This window comes from Helianthus annuus, chromosome 9 (genome assembly GCF_002127325.2).
Source record: "Helianthus annuus cultivar XRQ/B chromosome 9, HanXRQr2.0-SUNRISE, whole genome shotgun sequence".
NCBI lineage: Eukaryota > Viridiplantae > Streptophyta > Magnoliopsida > Asterales > Asteraceae > Helianthus > Helianthus annuus.
In genome coordinates, this window is record NC_035441.2 from 25445892 (window position 1) to 25462949 (window position 17058).

Here is a 17058-nt window from a genome sequence, read left to right on the forward strand (position 1 = left end):
CACTTATTGAGGTCGAATGCAGTATGTAATATGTACACGTATGTATAGTATCATGGAAGATCTAGACTTGCGTCCCCGTTATTTTTCGGTAAAAGATACAACCATGATACCCAGATGATAAGCAGCATAAAGACCGACTATCTCAGAACCTCGGCAATCTATCAAACGAAATTTCGGTACTAAGACCATATGCCAATGAATGGTTCCCACCTGGTCTTCAGTCGATTTAAGATTTATATCACCCTGCACACTTTAAAATGATTGTGAGCCTACCGATACATCTTATATAGAGCTGCTTATCGTTTTTCATTTAAGGTTTAAAGAGGTTTGGATAGACCACTGATGTACTATCATTTTCTCTTTTGCTCGCCAGGAAACTCATTTTTGTTTTTGTATTGTTTTTGTGTTTTTGAAATTTTTCGATGTTTTTGGATTTTCAGATTTTTTGGATTTACTCCCCCTAAAATCAATAAACTAAGACAAATTTAAAACACAAAGGTATTTACAAAAAGTGATTTTCCGATGTTGGTTTTACTCTTGCTTGACCTTAATGCCGTTTACCAATACTAAAAAGTCAAATCTTGATTTTTCAAACGCTTTGGTAAAAAGGTCGGCACGTTGGTCATCGGTGTGGACCTTAACAACATCGATTAGCCTTTCCTCAAAGCAATCACGTATGAAGTGATATTTGATTTCGATGTGTTTGGTCTTTGAGTGCTGCACAGGATTTCTAGTGATCTGTAATGCAGCAGAATTATCAACGTAAATAGGAGTAGTTAGGAATTCAAAACCGTAGTCCCGCAATTGTTGTTGGATCCAAAGAACTTGGGAGCAACAACTTGAGGCAGCAATGTATTCAGCTTCGCATGTTGATGTAGCGACACAAGTCTGCTTCTTGCACTGCCATGTGACTAGGCGATTTCCTAAAAACTGACATCCAGCCGTTGTGGATTTGCCGTCGATTTTGCATCCGCCAAAATCAGAATCACTGAAAGCTACCAATTCAAAGTTATTATCCCTAGGGTACCACAGACCGGTGTCAGGGTAAGCCTTCAAATAACGAAAAATCCTTTTGACAGCTGCAAGATGTGAGGCCTTCGGGTTAACTTGATATCTGGCAAGCAGGCACGTTGGGTACATTATGTCTGGCCTTGATGCTGTGAGGTACATAAGAGATCCGATCATTGCGCGGTAGTATGAAGGACTAACAGCTTCACCCTTCAAGTCTGGAGTAATTCCGTGATTTGTTGGCAATGGGGTACCAATGGGCGTTGCATCAGACATCTGGAACCGGCTCAAGATGTCACCAACATATTTAGTCTGATGGATGAATATCCCAGACTCAGTTTGTTGCATTTGTAGGCCCAAGAAGAAGGTCATTTCCCCCATAGCACTCATCTCGAATTTATCCTGCATAATGCGCTCGAAATTCCTACACAAGACATCATTAGTAGAACCAAAAATAATATCATCAACATATACCTGGACCAGAAGAAGATCTCCATCTTGTTCTTTGATGAAAAGAGTACAGTCGATAAGACCTCTTCGAAAACCGTTCTCCAGCAGATAGTGTGATAAGGTTGCATACCAAGCTCGTGGTGCTTGATGAAGACCATAGAGAGCTTTGTTGAGCAACCAAACCCGATCGGGATGGATAGGATCTTCAAAACCTGGAGGCTGTTCGACGTACACCTCTTCTTCAACCACACCATGTAAAAATGCACTTTTCACGTCCATCTGATAAACCTTGAATCCTTTGAATGAGGCATAAGCCAGAAAGATCCGAATAGCTTCCAGACGTGCAACAGGTGCATAGACTTCGTTGTAGTCGATCCCTTCAATCTGACGAAAACCTTGAACGACTAAACGTGCTTTGTTCCGGATAACAACTCCGCGGTCATCCTTTTTGCATTTGAAAACCCAACGGGTACCAATCTTCTTGTATCCAGCAGGTTTCTCTACAAGTTTCCAGACACCCAGCTTCTGGAATTATTGCAGTTCTTCCTGCATTGCTTCCACCCAAGAGTTATCTTTCAAGGCTTCTTTCCAAGTTCTTGGCTCTTCCTGTGAGACATAACACGCGAAAGACCAATCGTTTTGTTGCCCGGATTCTCGAATAGCCGCATACAAGCCTGCATTGTTGTTGTTTCGCAACATGTTTCTTGTTTGAATGCCACTTTGCACATTTCCGATGATGTTTTGTTGAGGATGGGTATCATGAATCCTTGTTTCTGGATTATCTGGAACTGGAATATTTATACCCAGGTTGTTGAGATTGAGATCAACAACTAAATCAATGCCCGGAATTGACGAAGAAGATGATGCAGTTGCTTCAGCTGTTCTATGGGTATCCACTGGAGGAGTACCCTCTGAAGTACCATGAACTGCTGTTGTTGGAGCTTCTTGATCTGCATCTAGAAATTCATCATCCTCTGAAGATTCGTTCAATTCAGCAGCATCGTGAAAATCCTCATTGTCGAGAGTATTATTGTTCACCGAAGATGGTTCTTGATTGACAAGAATTGGACGAACCACCGGTGAAACTGTTGCATTGTCACTCTCGAAAAACATCCTAGCCGCAGCACTTTCTTCAACGGCTTCAACATTGATCGAATTGAAAAAGTCATCGTACTCAAACATCCAAGGTTGACCAGGACATTTGACTGGCAAAGTGTGCCTTTGTACTCTGACCTCAGACCATTCCTCGACCCTTTTAGTCTCTAGATTCCAGACTCGTAAGTTGGGGGTGGCATACCCAAGAAAGTATCCATCAATTGCTTTTTCCCCAAACTTTCCATTAGGATCGATGATTGTGCATGGAGCTCCAAACGGTTCAAGATAAGACAAATCTGGTTTCCGTTTTTGAAGAAGCTCAAAGCAGGTCTTGTTGTGCCTTTTGACTGTAAGGACTCGGTTCAATGTGTAACATGCAGAGGCCACAGCTTCAGTCCAGAATGGAATGGGCAACTGCGACTCTACCAACATTATCCTAGTAGTCTCGATCAATGTGCGGTTCTTACGTTCAGCGACGCCATTTTGTTGAGGAGTATAAGCTGCACTAAACTCAAGAAGAATACCCTTTGAAGTGCAAAACTCCGCCATGGCATGATTTTTAGATTCAGTACCATTGTCACTACGTATCCGCCTAACCTTCAATTTATACAAATTCTCAATCTGAATGATCAAGTTTTTGATAATACCAAAGGTTTCACTCTTGTGTGCCATGAACGTCACCCAAGAAAATCTTGAATAATCATCAGTTATCACGAGGCAGTATTGATCACCCCGAATACTCTTGTGCTTGACAGGACCGAACAAATCCATGTGCAAACGTTCAAGATGAACTGCCACCGTGTTGATCTTCTTAGTAGGGTGCTTCTTCTTCGTTTGTTTTCCCTTCTGGCACGAAACACAGACGTCTTGAAGATAGAAATTTTTGAGAGGAACACCATTCACCAATTCATTTGAAACCAGATGATTCATTTTGCGTAAGTGAATGTGTCCCATTCGTCTGTGCCAAGAGATAGTGTTTTTTCTGTGGCTTTGGAAACGAAACAAGTTGCTTGTGCAGACGTAGTAATAGCTTGGCTCATATCAAGGACGTGCAAATCATTTATCCTTGGAGCTGACAAGAGAATCCATTCTTTTGGAATTTTGAAGCTCGGCTTCAGCACATAACATCCATTAGCATCAAAGTGTACTGAGAACTGCTTGTCACAGATTTGAGAAACACTGAGAAGATTGTGATCAAGTTGTTGCACAAAGTTGATCTTGTCAAAGCTGACAATCCCGTTAGATATCATTCCTTCACCTGTAATATATCCACCTTTATCTCCAGCAAAAGCAACATAACCTCCTCTAATAGATTTGACGTCGTAGAGAAGCTTCATGTCGCCTGTCATGTGCCTGGATGCCCCACTATCAACAATCCAATGACTATTGATAGTTCCTCCTGGAACACCCTGCACATGAACTCAAAATGATTAGTTGGAGATGGGGACCCAAGCCATTGTGGTCTTGGGTCTTCCATTTTCATCAATGACAATAACTTCTTGTCTTTGATGGTTGGTGAATTGTGATGTTCCCCCTGATTCAGTAACCGATTTTGGTTTCCAGGTCTGTTTTGTTTTACCAGTGTCATTCTTTAAAATTTTAACTTCTTGATTGTCTGAAGTTTTTGAATTGTCTGGTTTTACAGAAACAGCTGTTTTGTTAACCACATCGGTTTTGATCGCCTTTTCAATTTTCTTGACCTGTTGGCGTTTCTGTTTCTTTTCCCTTTCTTTTATAAGGCGGGGATCTTGTTTTGCAGAAACAGATCGCTTACGGTCATTTTGGTCACGGGGAGCATCAACCTTTTCTTTTTGCTTATGAAGATATGGACAATTTCTAATTATATGTCCAATTGTTCCACACTCAAAACATGATCTTCGTTCAACAAACCCCGAAGTATCATGTGATCGTTTAGCCGATGATGTTGAACTTTGTGAACCCGAGGTACTAGGCTTTGAACTATTTTGTTCATTTCTTTTCAGAACAGTAGCTTTCTTGACAAAATCTAAGTTAGATTTATTTTCAAACGTTTCAATTTTGTCCGTTCCCGTTGATTTCACAAAGTTTACATTCTTGTTTTTCTTCTGATTCGGCTTCTTTTGCGATTGAGCTGGTGATTTTCCTTTTGGCTTGGTGTGATTTTGCTGTTTCTGCACTGTTGGTAATTTCTTGTTGCCATATTGTTTTCGAATTTTGTCCTTTGGAATAGGAGGACACTGTGTAACTGTAACACGTGGTCCTGTCTTTCCCAAAAACTTACTAGTCGAATTCTCAAAGACTTTACTGATTAAGGATTGATTAACGTTCTTAATAGGAAAATCTTTGTCTGAATAAATCTTATCATCACCAACAAGAGTGTACAGCAAGTTCACACTCTCCGACTCTTCTGCAGATAAGGACTTGATTGCAACAGTCTTAGCAGGTTTTGCAGGAGGATCACATAGAATATGATTCTCAAGAGGTATGTCCTCATTTTTAACTACCGCATCAGACTTTGCTGAATCAGTATCATCAGATTCATCATCAGAAGAATCAGCATCCTCAATCACAACTGGAGGATCCTGATTCTGTTCAGCAGTTACAAATGTATCTGCTGACACATCTGAATCTGAGGATACTTCTTTCTGGTATCCGAGTCCTGCTGCAAACTCTTTCACATCTAGAGGCACAGATGGTTCAAAGAACACCCTGTCCTCCTCATCCGGCATGGCATCATAATTATGTCTCACTGGTGGTGGACAATTCTTATAGCCTATGCACGTGACGTCTCTTTTCTCCTTTTGGACATCAATGATGTGATCCAACACATAGCTAGAACTCAAATAACTATCTAACTTGAGTTGGATTGCCTCACTTTCCGTTTTTACACAAGCCATTTCTTTTTGCATTGTCTCAAGACGAGATATATACAAATTAATGTCCGTTTGTTTTCTAGAAACCATTTTAGTTAGTTCGGTTTTATCTTTCTTTAATTTTTCGATTACCGACTTAAATTCCTTTTCATGGTTTTCGTAAAACATGTTGGCTTCAGTGCATTTGGAAAGGTCCACAGTCAATTTCTGATTGTCGATAAAAGTCACATCATACTTTTCTTGCAAAGCTTCATGCTTACTTTGCAAGTCACTCAAATTCTCATTCACTGTAGTATGTTTGTCTTGCAAGTCAAACAAGCTAGCTTGTAAAGCATCATGTTTGCCTTGCAACTCAGACATACTTTTCTCTAGATCAGCACATCTAGCATGCAACCTATCACATTCATCACAAGTTACAACAGTGGGTTCATCGACACATACCTGACTTGATGAACCGTCGACATTAGCCATAAAGGCTGAATGGAGAGAAGACGAAGTATAAGCAGCTTGATCCACCAGAATAGATCTTCTTTGAGTTTCTGCTGCAGCTTCCTCTAAAAGCTCATCAATATCTGCATCGATTGCTGCATTTGATGTCTCACCCACATGATCATCGCCTGAACTGGATGATTCTTCATCAACACTCCTGTTGTACCCAGAAGAGTCTTCATCTTCAGAAGATTCACCACCACTGGCGGAAGATTCTCCACCACTGGTGTGAACTAAATCCTTCACAACTTGAGCAAAACATGCTGTTCCATCGGGAGCATCACCACCCAACTGGATTGACCAGTCACAACCTTCATCCACCTGAACCGCAAGTGCCCGGTTGGTTTGGTTGTTGACAGGCACCAATGTACGCTCATTGTTTCTGTTCTGCTGGTTGCCTTGATTTCTGAAGGGGTTTTGGTTCCCGTGCTGTGCTGGCTTTGTACATTCCCTTTTAAAGTGACCCTGTTCACCACAGTTGAAGCACTTCACTGCCTGTTTATCGAACCCATACTTGGTGTCTCTCTTACTCTCCAAGCTGGTTCTGCCAGTACTTTCCATCCAATCCTTTGCCCTTCTCACAGCACTAGCAAAGGCCCACTTGATATCCATCAAGTCCATCTCTTCTTTATCAATCTGCCGATAATCTTCTTGTGTCAGATTAATGTTGCCAATCTGACCTTCTATTAACCCACAGTACGCACTCACTACAGTGTTAAGTAGCTCCATGTGTTCCTTAGCTACTTCTACACTGACTTTAGAGAAGCTTGAAGTGTCGAGCTGTACTGTACTTGGCTTTGATTGCTGAACAGCAGATGATGTTCCTCCATAACACGCACGTTGTTGTTGAGCAGGAGGAGGAGGAGGTGGTTGTATTGGATTTCCATACATGTCTGTGGTGGGAGGTGGCTTAACAGGAACTTGCACCGGATTGCCATACATATCTGTACTTGTGACAAACGCCGTTTGTAGTGGAGCATGTGGACCGGTTCTTGCAGACGAAGTACTGGAAGTTCCATAATACATTTCTGGATTTTGTGGCAATGGAACTCTCTTCGCCTTTAATGTTTCCTCCTGGTCCTTATTTTCCAAAAGCTGCACGAAGTCGTTGATATTTGTAGTTCTCAACACTCCGTTATACTTCAGGATTTCCAGGAAACTGCTCCATTGGGGAGGCAAAGCATCAGCAAACTTCTTCACCACTTCTGCTTGAGTTGTCGCTACACCAAAATTATTCAACTCAGTAAGCAAATGATAAAACCGACTTGTCATGTCTCCCAAAGACTCCTTATCCATGCACGTGAAACAGTCAAATTCTTTCTTGAGCAGATCACGACGCAATTGACGTGTTGCTTCATTCCCTACTCCTCTTGTTTTCAACCCGTCCCACAACTTCTTAGTTGTCTTGAAACTGACAAACTGGTGGTAGATATCCTTGCTCAACGCCTGAGTGAGAATGGCGTATGCTTTCTTTTCCAGATCATACGTTTTCTTCTGATCTTCAGGAAGATCGGCAAACGTAGCAGTATCTGAAGCAGCAACTTCTATAGCTTGATCGAAATCTGTGGTGAAACGTATCCACAGTTCGGTGTTTTGACCAAGAACGTATGTACGGAATCTGTCAACCCAGCCCGGATATTCATTTAAATGCATCAACTTCGGAGGTCGATTTAAACTTCCGGTTTCGCTTTCGCTCAATAAAATACTTTGAATGCTCGGAGTTTGATTCGATACTAATGCCCATTGACTTGAAGATATGGCATTTGCTTGTGAAGATGTAGACACCGGAGACTCGGCCCATGAAGGTGATAGACTTGTACACGTGTACTTTCCACTATCTGGAGCCGGTGTACCCCACCATGAGGGAGTGGAACCTGAACTTGTATATTTTCCACTGTCTGGAGCCGGATTCCACCAATTCGGATTCATGATTGATAAGAAAAATAAATTCTAAATGAATATTCCGAAAGATCACACACAGCCGAAAGATCCTGGTACGAAAGATCTGAAACACACAAACTTGTTAACTATAAACAAACCACAAACGAAAGATCAACACTTGTTCGAATGATCAACAGTGTTCGAAAGATCACTGTTGACTTTCGAGCAATGGTTTCGAAAGATTCAAAATTTTGAAAGATTCACACTTGAAAGATCCTTATCTTTCGAGATAAATCCTTATCTTTCGAACAACTATCCTTCGAATAGATTCCTGAAACGAAAGATAATGCTTAGACTTCGAAAGACTACTCGAAAGATGCTTATCTATCGAGCTGTCTTTGATCGAAAGATGGTCTTTCGATGTCGAAGGATATCTTTCGAATGCTTCTGACTCACTGACACTGATGTGACAGGTTGGTGAAAAGGTGATGGGTAGGTAAGGTCAACTTTCGGCAAAAGGGATGGTCAGATTGTACTTTCTCTACCAACTCAGATTTTCAAATAAGATATGCCCAAAAAGGAAAACCTTATCCAGAAACCGGTCACCGGAATTATGACCGGAATTTGACCGGAAATCACCAAGATACTTAACAACAAGTTTTAAGTTACCCAACCCGCCTTTGAACACACCCGAAAGGTTTAGAACACGTTTTATGCCAAGAAATCCAAGAAAATCACTAAAAACGGGAGCTAAACCAAGTGTCCAAACACACCAAGAACTTGAACAAACCCGGTTTTAAACAAGGTAAAGAGCCACGGCTCTGATACCACTTGTAGGTCCCTCTCGGAGGATGAGGTTCAACCTTAACCTTGTTATACTAACCCACTAGCAAGTGCGGAATCCAAGCTAGTGAGCAAACCGGGATGAAACAAGCACAAACACAAACACACAAAGATTCACCGATTAACACCACTTGTATTAATGCGAATGAAAGGTTCCGGTTACAAGCACAATGTTTACAAATCAGTTTTGCAAACCCTCTAGTGTGTGTGTGTGTTCCTGGACAGAATGCTCTCTATCTCTCGAGTGTATCTTTCTGTCACTTGTGTCTCTTATGAACACACATTGCATGGGTATATATACACCCAGCATTGGTTGTCTGTCCGAAGGATCCGATAGATGGTCGAAGGATCATCTATCGATGACAAAGCTGTCGAAGGATCCATAAATACTTCGAAGGATTGCATATCCTTCGAAGTCCAACATTATCCTTCGTTGCATATCTTTCAAGGTCATCGAAGGATAGAAGCAATCCTTCGATGGACCAGCCTTCGACACAGAACATTTACAACCATATACTAACTGTTTGGCCAGTCAAACCAGGAGGACGGTTGACTTGGTCAAACTTACATGACTTAACAAGGACATCGTTTTACATCGTGACCGAATACAGACAAAGTACAGACACAAGTTCACCAACAATACTAAAAACTTGTATCAAACTATATACATATACATTATATATAGGTTGTGGTTTGAGAGTGAACACTATTGTATTTGTGAACTAAGTGAACAAATCCTGTCTATTGATTTCATTATCAAATCATGGCCATTGGTTTACATTTATATATTGATAATCAAGGGTTACGATTAGTTCACCCAATTCACTATCAAATAGGTTGTTCACAAATGAACTAACCCTATATATATAGTGCAAGTATTAGGAGAAAACTCATAGTTATTGAGAAAACCTAAAAAACTCTAACCTCTCAATATTTTTTTATTTTGAAAAAAATGACACAAATAACATACACGTTTTTAAGAGTTTTGAGGCAAAAAAAACAAAAAGCGCAGAGAAGATATTTTAAAAAATAAACAGTTTTTGCACAACGTGACTGTAAAATATGCTACACATGACTATTACATATGTTACACAACAACTTGTTTAATTTTTTTTTAATTTGGTCAGCCTTTTTTGATTTTTTTCCTCAAAACCTTAAAAACATGTATATTACATGTGTGATTTTTTTTCAAAAAAATAAATGTCGGGAGGTTAGAGTTTTCTTGGTTTTCTCAATAATAAGGATTTCTTCTATAAATGTTGTTAGAGTTCATTTGAGAACCATTCTTATTGCGATAACCACAATGTGAACACAACAAAATAAACCCACTCACCACCACCCAAAACCTAAACACCCACACCACCACAGCCCAAAAACCTACCCCCCCCACCCACCCACACCCCCTCCCCGCAAAAAAAGATAATAAAAAAACTATACCTTACCAAAAAAAACTAACCCCCGCCCCCGTACTCCCCAAAAACCTAAAAGAAAAACCTAACCCCCCCCCCCCCTCCACCTCCACTCCCAAAAATCCAAAAGAGAAACCTAACCCCGCCCCACCCCTTAAAAACCTAAAAAAACCTAAACCCCTCCCCCCCTCCCCCCTCCTCTCACCCACCAAAAACCTAAAAAAAAGTAACCCCCACCTCCCACCCACAAAAACCTAAAAAACTTAACCCTCATCCCTACCCCAAAAAAAAATACTTATTATTTATTTTTTTTTTTTTTTGTAAAACTTTGTTAAAATGTTTGTAATAAAAACCCTTCTGTATATCTCATATGGGCCAATACGAGATGTATATGAGGCTGAGGTTTACAAGACCTTCTACAATGGAGATGTAATATTAAGAAAAAGCTTTCTGTGTGTCTTGTATAGGTCAATACGCAGCATGGCTATATGCTACGGATTGACCCATATGAGACGTATTGAAGCCGTCACTCCACAATTATGTATTTGTTGGAAATTAAAAAAAAAAGCATATACAACGCATATAAATGGTTGTGTAAATAGATAAAGGGGTGTGTGAATATGTAGACACCGTATATTTAATGACTAGGGTGATAGAACTAATTGTGATTGAGACTTAAATTTACTCATATGTGTTTTAGTCCACCAATCTCTTTGAAAATCATATTGTTAATTACCTTTATGACTAAAGGTGATCAAAATAAGAGTGATTGACGCCTAAAGTTAATAACATATGTATATTTATTATCCAACAACATTATTTCAATTAGTAAAGTTACATCTCACACCACCTATGTGTTTTGTTGTAAATTATGTTGTTGATAAATGTGTGATTAGTTATGGTACTTGTAGAAAATCTGATAGTTGAAATCAAAGTTTGTATTAGAGAATTATAAATATAATCTCGAAAATCAACCATACAAAGCTCTAATTCGAAAGGAACTTTCTATGTGTACATATCATAAGCATCTAACATCTTTTTATTTAGTTAACTTTTACCTATAATGTTGTGTGAACTCTTGATATTAAACGGTGGTCATTTAATAGACAACCAGTCAACCATTGATTTGTATCTCCTGTTATTTGAGGGGAAGTGAAGATTCGGAGTTGAAAGCCAGAGACCTTATGTTCGAATCTGATCCCTACCAGGTTTTATCACAGTGTGCATTCGGACGACGGGTTTTACCCGGAATTAGAGATAGTGTGCTTGTGCTAACCAGCGTTGTCTGTGATCGTAGGCATATATAGTCGTCTTTTACCATTATATTACCTTGAGTAGCCGGGTTTTTATTCTTTGGCTAATAAAAAAAATTAAAAGACAACCAGATCCAGTGTTAGACAACAACACACATAAATGTACAAATTATCGATGTTGCATATCTAAAAGTTTGTATGTCATATACTTTAAAGATTATTCTCATAATCAATGTTAGAACAACTCAACAGAAAGCCATTTTAGTTAGTAGAAACATCCATCACAAGAATACCATCTACTCAGTACCTATTATACAAATAGAAAATTTTCAAGTAGTATCGGCTAGTTAATCGTATACAATCAAGCAATGATGTCTATTAGATTTATTCTTTTGTGGCATGTATTAGATAAGGACATGTATAAATGTTCAAATCAACCATCTCTCTAATCGTAAAATCTAAAAGTTTGTATCGCATTGCCTCATTGATGATTCTCGTAATTAATCGGCAATTGACACTAAAGCAATGTTTCAAAAGAAACTTACGTAACTAATATTTTGTTATTGTTTAATTACTGTTAACCGTAAAAGATGGAGCATCAAACCTTTTGTAGTTTTGTGCCTCGTGAAACAAACAATTAAAGCCACCGTTAGGTAAGGACATGTATAAGTATGTTTTGGCCCATATGCATTAAAGACATGATGAACAAAAAGCCTCATGATGTGCTTGAGTTAAGAGAGTACAAGATTGAAAAGGAGAGAAACATAATTAAAGAGAAAAATTAATGCAACATTATAATAGCAAAATTATATTAGAATTTAACCATTCGAACACATACTTGCTCATCCTACATCTTGTTCCTTTCAAAGACTATCTTTTGTGAAGTTAATTTTACATGCCACTTATATTCGATTATAACACGAAACTAATAAACACCCTTGATCTCCCTTCTGCATCCGTCTACACATGTTTTTGACGGATAACTTTAACACAACCAAAGTCGCAAAATATGTATAAAAAACTTATAGATTGCATCGTTTATTGATAAGAACAACTAAGCAACACAAGTGTATAAAAATCTCTTTAATGAGTGAAAGCAATTTTCTTTACTACTGTAAGGAAATGTATATTGGGCATTTAGTTGTACATAAATATCGTAAGAAATTTGCAAACTAGCAATTAAAAATACACTCCAATCACATGCTTACCTAATTCAAATGAATGGCTTTAAAATTGTATGAGCTAACTTACTAGAGAGAGAGGGATTCGATATAAGAAAGAGGGAAATTACTTGCATTCTTGTGGTCCATATACATACAATATAGATTGGTACCCTACAAAATTCATTAAAATTCAATTTTGATGCTTTTTTCCAGGGAAATAATTATACATATTTAAAGGCTAAAAGTATTCATAATTTTTACATTATTAATCATCATTTAGATCTCAATAATTAATTTCCGTTATGAATTATGACAGATATTTTTCTGTTTTGTTTTTCTCTTTTGACATCAAATAAAGGGAACCCATAACCAATTTACTATAAATTCATACATACCTCCAAGTTAGATGACAAAATTGATGAATTAAAATATAAATTAAACAAGAGTACATACATCCAATAAACAATCCAATTCCAGTAGTTACAGACTTCTGAATACAGAGAGAGAGAGAGAGAGAGAGAGAGACACCAAAGAGAGAGAGAGAGAGAGAGAGAGAGAGCAGAATAGAAACACCAAAGAAACCTTTGGCCATGTCGATCAATGAATCAATAATTATTTCACCTGCAATTTAAGAAAATTAAAGTCAAAGATTATTAATTTATATCATAAAGAAACAGACTAAATAACAAGAAAAAAAAATAGTCAAATAGTGATTTCAAAACATGACTGCAAATCAAAAAATTTAAACCTTCCAAGTCTTGATAGGGATGTTGGTTATTCGGTCTCAAACCAATTAAACCAAAAACCAACTCTATCCGGTTTAAGACCGTACCGAATTACATATTTGGTTTTCAGCGCAGGTTTATGTATACTCTAAAATTCATATCAAACATATAGAACTCATATAAATCAAAACCACACCTACATAAGAAAATCAAGCAGAAATTTCAGATAATTAAAGATCAAGAAAATGAAATAAAAATCAAGAAATAATGTAACTTTCTTGCTTCTTCTGGTTTGATCCTGTCTCTATCTTCCCACAGCTTTATTGAACCGCAAAGACAATATGATAAAACACAGATCTGATAGATCAAAACCCATGCAGTTCAAGAAAGCCGTGGAAGAATAGAAAGAGGACCATTTTTATGGCTGTTTTGCAGATCTACAAAGTTTGTAGTTGGTCTTTTTTCATGGAAACCCTAATTAGGGTTTATGAAACAGACAGTTTGCAGAGAAAAGAGAGGAGGTTGCAGGCTGTAGAAGAGAGGAGGGGCAGGTATTTATAGGAGAATAGACTTCTTTTTACCACCAATCCCGAGAAGAATATATAGGGTATAATGAAACTCATGATACCCCACTTTTTTTTAGTTTTTACTAACCACTTTATTTTTGTTATTTTATTTATTTATTTATTTATTTGTTGTGAATCCATGTATTTTTGAAATGTGCATACAAACTTTAATATCATATTGATTCTTGATTGTTTCACTTTATCATGTTATCATATATTTTATACTAGGTTAGAACCCCGTGTATTACACGGGTTGAATAAATATAATTTTATATATTAAATAATAAAAAAGTTATATCTTTATCAACCATGTATATTGTACGGGTTAAATAAATGTAATTTTATATATCAAATAATAAAAAAAGTTATATCTTTGAAAATCATGTGTATTACACAGATTAAATAAATGTAATTTTGTATACTAAATACGTCGTATCTTTAAAAAAACTCGTGTATAAACGGGTTGAATAAATCTACCGAATAATAAAAAATTACATCCTTAAAACCCCGTATATTGCACGTGTTGAATAAATCTGAAAAAGAGTTATATCTTTAAAAACCATGTGCATTAAAACTTGTAAATGTAGAAATGATAAATAATATTAGTTAATTTTATTTTAAGTTTCGTAAAATATATTTGATACCAAACTAAACAAAACGTTCAAATATATAGTTAATATCAAGAGTAAATTACAATTTTAGCCACTGTGGTTATATCACTTTTACCCTTTTAGCCAAAAAAATGAATCTTTTAACATCTGAGCCCCCAACGTCTTTTTTTCTAACCCCATCCATTTACTTTTGGGGCCAAAAGGGTTAAAAAAAACATTGGGGGTCCAAAAGGGTTAGAAAAAAAAAGACGTTGAGGGCTCAAATGTTAAAAAATTACTTTTTGGACTAAAAAAATAAAAGTGATATAACTACAAGGGGTCAAATCGTAATTTACTCTAATATCAAATTAGATAACTAAGTTTGAATTTAAATTAAATAGATAAATATAAAAGTAATAATTAAACTAAATAATATTTAGTAGGAGCATTATCTATAATTAATTAAAAGAAATTAAATTAAAATAATAATTATCCATAAGACATGGCCTAATATGATGACAAATGTCTCCAAAATGGTTTCTTTTATTATATAGTATAGATATTTTTTTTTCATGTTATCATATATTTTATATATTTTTTTTCAATAAATAAATCTTTTTCATTGCAATTAGTAGGGCAAATTAAAATTAGAAGATTTATAGGTATTATTAAATACGTTTAATACTCAGTTAAAACAGATAATTTATCTCGTTTAATGATAATAAACACATTTAATAGTATTTATCACAAGAGTTGATTTTGGGAGTTTCCACTAGAGCTTTCAACTATGTATATAGTACTAATATATATTTTGTGTAATTTTTTATTTGCACGGTATTCCTATGTATCAAGATCCATTTTATGAACACATATTTATGGTGTCATATATAACATAATTAAAAAAAGAAGTCTCTCAGCCGGTGAGAACGAAGATGAACAGTCACCTTCATCCTAAATCGATCTGATTCCGGTTATGTGTAACAATCCTGTGATTGTGTGGTTGGATTCTCCTCCAACTGTGTGATACGAGCATTGTTAGCGGGATTTTTGGGTATGGTCGTATTTAGATTTCTGTGAGCAAGGTTCCGTGGTTTTCCTTGGCCAAGTCCAGTCTTTGATTGCTTAGTAGGTCTGTAATTGATCGTGGCTATCTAGATAGTTCAGCTAGATCGATACGATTCCTATTAACCTCTTAAAATTCTGCGTGTTTGGTCAAATGGAAAGAGTGGAGGGAGAGATTGAAAACCCTGGTGAAAATACGAATCAACACGGTAAGCATCAAAGTGAAGAACAAGAGAAGGAGAAGGCGATAACTTTCTATATCGCAAACATACACCCTCACATCTCCGATGGCAAGTTATGGACTGAATGTAGAAATTACGGCCAAATCGTAGACACTTACATAGCGAAGAAACCGGATAAAAGGGGACAACGATTCGGTTTCCTGAGATTTGTGAAGATTATAGACGCCGACAAGATGGTAAAGGCCTTAAACCAGATAAGTTTCTATGGTTGGAGAATTTGAGCAAATGTGGCAGGATTTGTAAAGATTGTGAAAAACGAGAAGGCCAACAAAGGAAAGAGATGGATGGAAAAGTCGGAGTTATAAGCAAACAACGAGAACAACAGGCCGGTGGCAAAGGAAAACACATTCTTGAAAAAAAGGGTGACCTGGGCAGGAGTGGTGGCTGGAAAAAAGATACACCAGGAGGAAGAAAGATGGCTTACCTTTGCGAATGAGTCAAAGGCCTACGTAAACTGGAGAGGGAAATCAGTGCTGGGAGAACTTCAAATGCTGGAACAACTTAGAGAAGTTAAAATGATGAGGAAGCAGTTAGGCCTTAGGGATGACCAAGTGAGATACGTTGGGGGTTTGAATGTGTTAATAGTTTTTGATACAGAGGTAGACATGGAGAACTCGATTGCAAAAGATGAAGAAGTTTGGGAATATTGGTTCAGTAGTCGGAAAAAATGGAACGAGGAGTATATCCCGTTTCAAAGTGTAGCATGGCTTAGAATTAGGGATGTCCCAATGCAATTATGGATTGATGGGGTGTTTAACTGTATTGGTGAAAAGTTCGAAAAAGTTGTAAGACCATCAGTTGCAGACGAAAAAGATCTCAGCTTCAACTATGATATGGTCGGCGTCTTGGTAAATCATGGTGCTACGATAAATGAGAAAATCACAATAAGATGGAAGCATCTCCTGTATGAAGTATGGGTAACGGAGTCTAATCAATTCTAGGATCTGGATTTTGTAACAGAATTAGATACGAATGCGGAACAAACACCAGTAAAACCTACTCCACTGACCCAATCTGATGAAGAACACTCAACGATGAAGATGGACATTGGTAACGAGGAAGAGAAACACCCGGAGTCGGAAAAGAACCCGCCGGTAATTGGTGTGGGCAACGATGCAATAAGTGAAAGTCAACACAGAGAAATCAAATGAAGAGTCATCGCTAAAGGAGACGAATTACGAGGTAAATGCTTTAAATTCGGAATGAAATGCGGGCGGTGGCAAGTCACAAGGGGCAAACTTGCCTAACTCAGAAAAGGAGAAATTGCAAAGTAATGACGGGCCCAATGGTCAAACAGGGAGTGAGTTAAGTGGGCCAAGAATAAAAGCCTATAAGAAAAGAAAGAGAAGCAACCTCGCTGGAGCCCGTTACGCAAGTTTGAAACCCAATGCTAATACTGGTAAAGGTAGAATACCAGACCTTAATGTCGA

General features: G+C 37.6%; 1 long non-coding RNA gene across 1 annotated transcript; it reads right to left on the reverse strand.

Moving 5' to 3' along the window:
- Nucleotides 1-12048: 12048 nt before the first annotated feature.
- Nucleotides 12049-13716, reverse strand: LOC110877276. The gene is made up of 2 exons (XR_002556897.2): nt 13192-13716; nt 12049-13064 (listed from the first exon to the last, which is right to left on the reverse strand). It is a non-coding gene; the product is annotated as an uncharacterized LOC110877276 (long non-coding RNA).
- Nucleotides 13717-17058: the final 3342 nt, after the last annotated feature.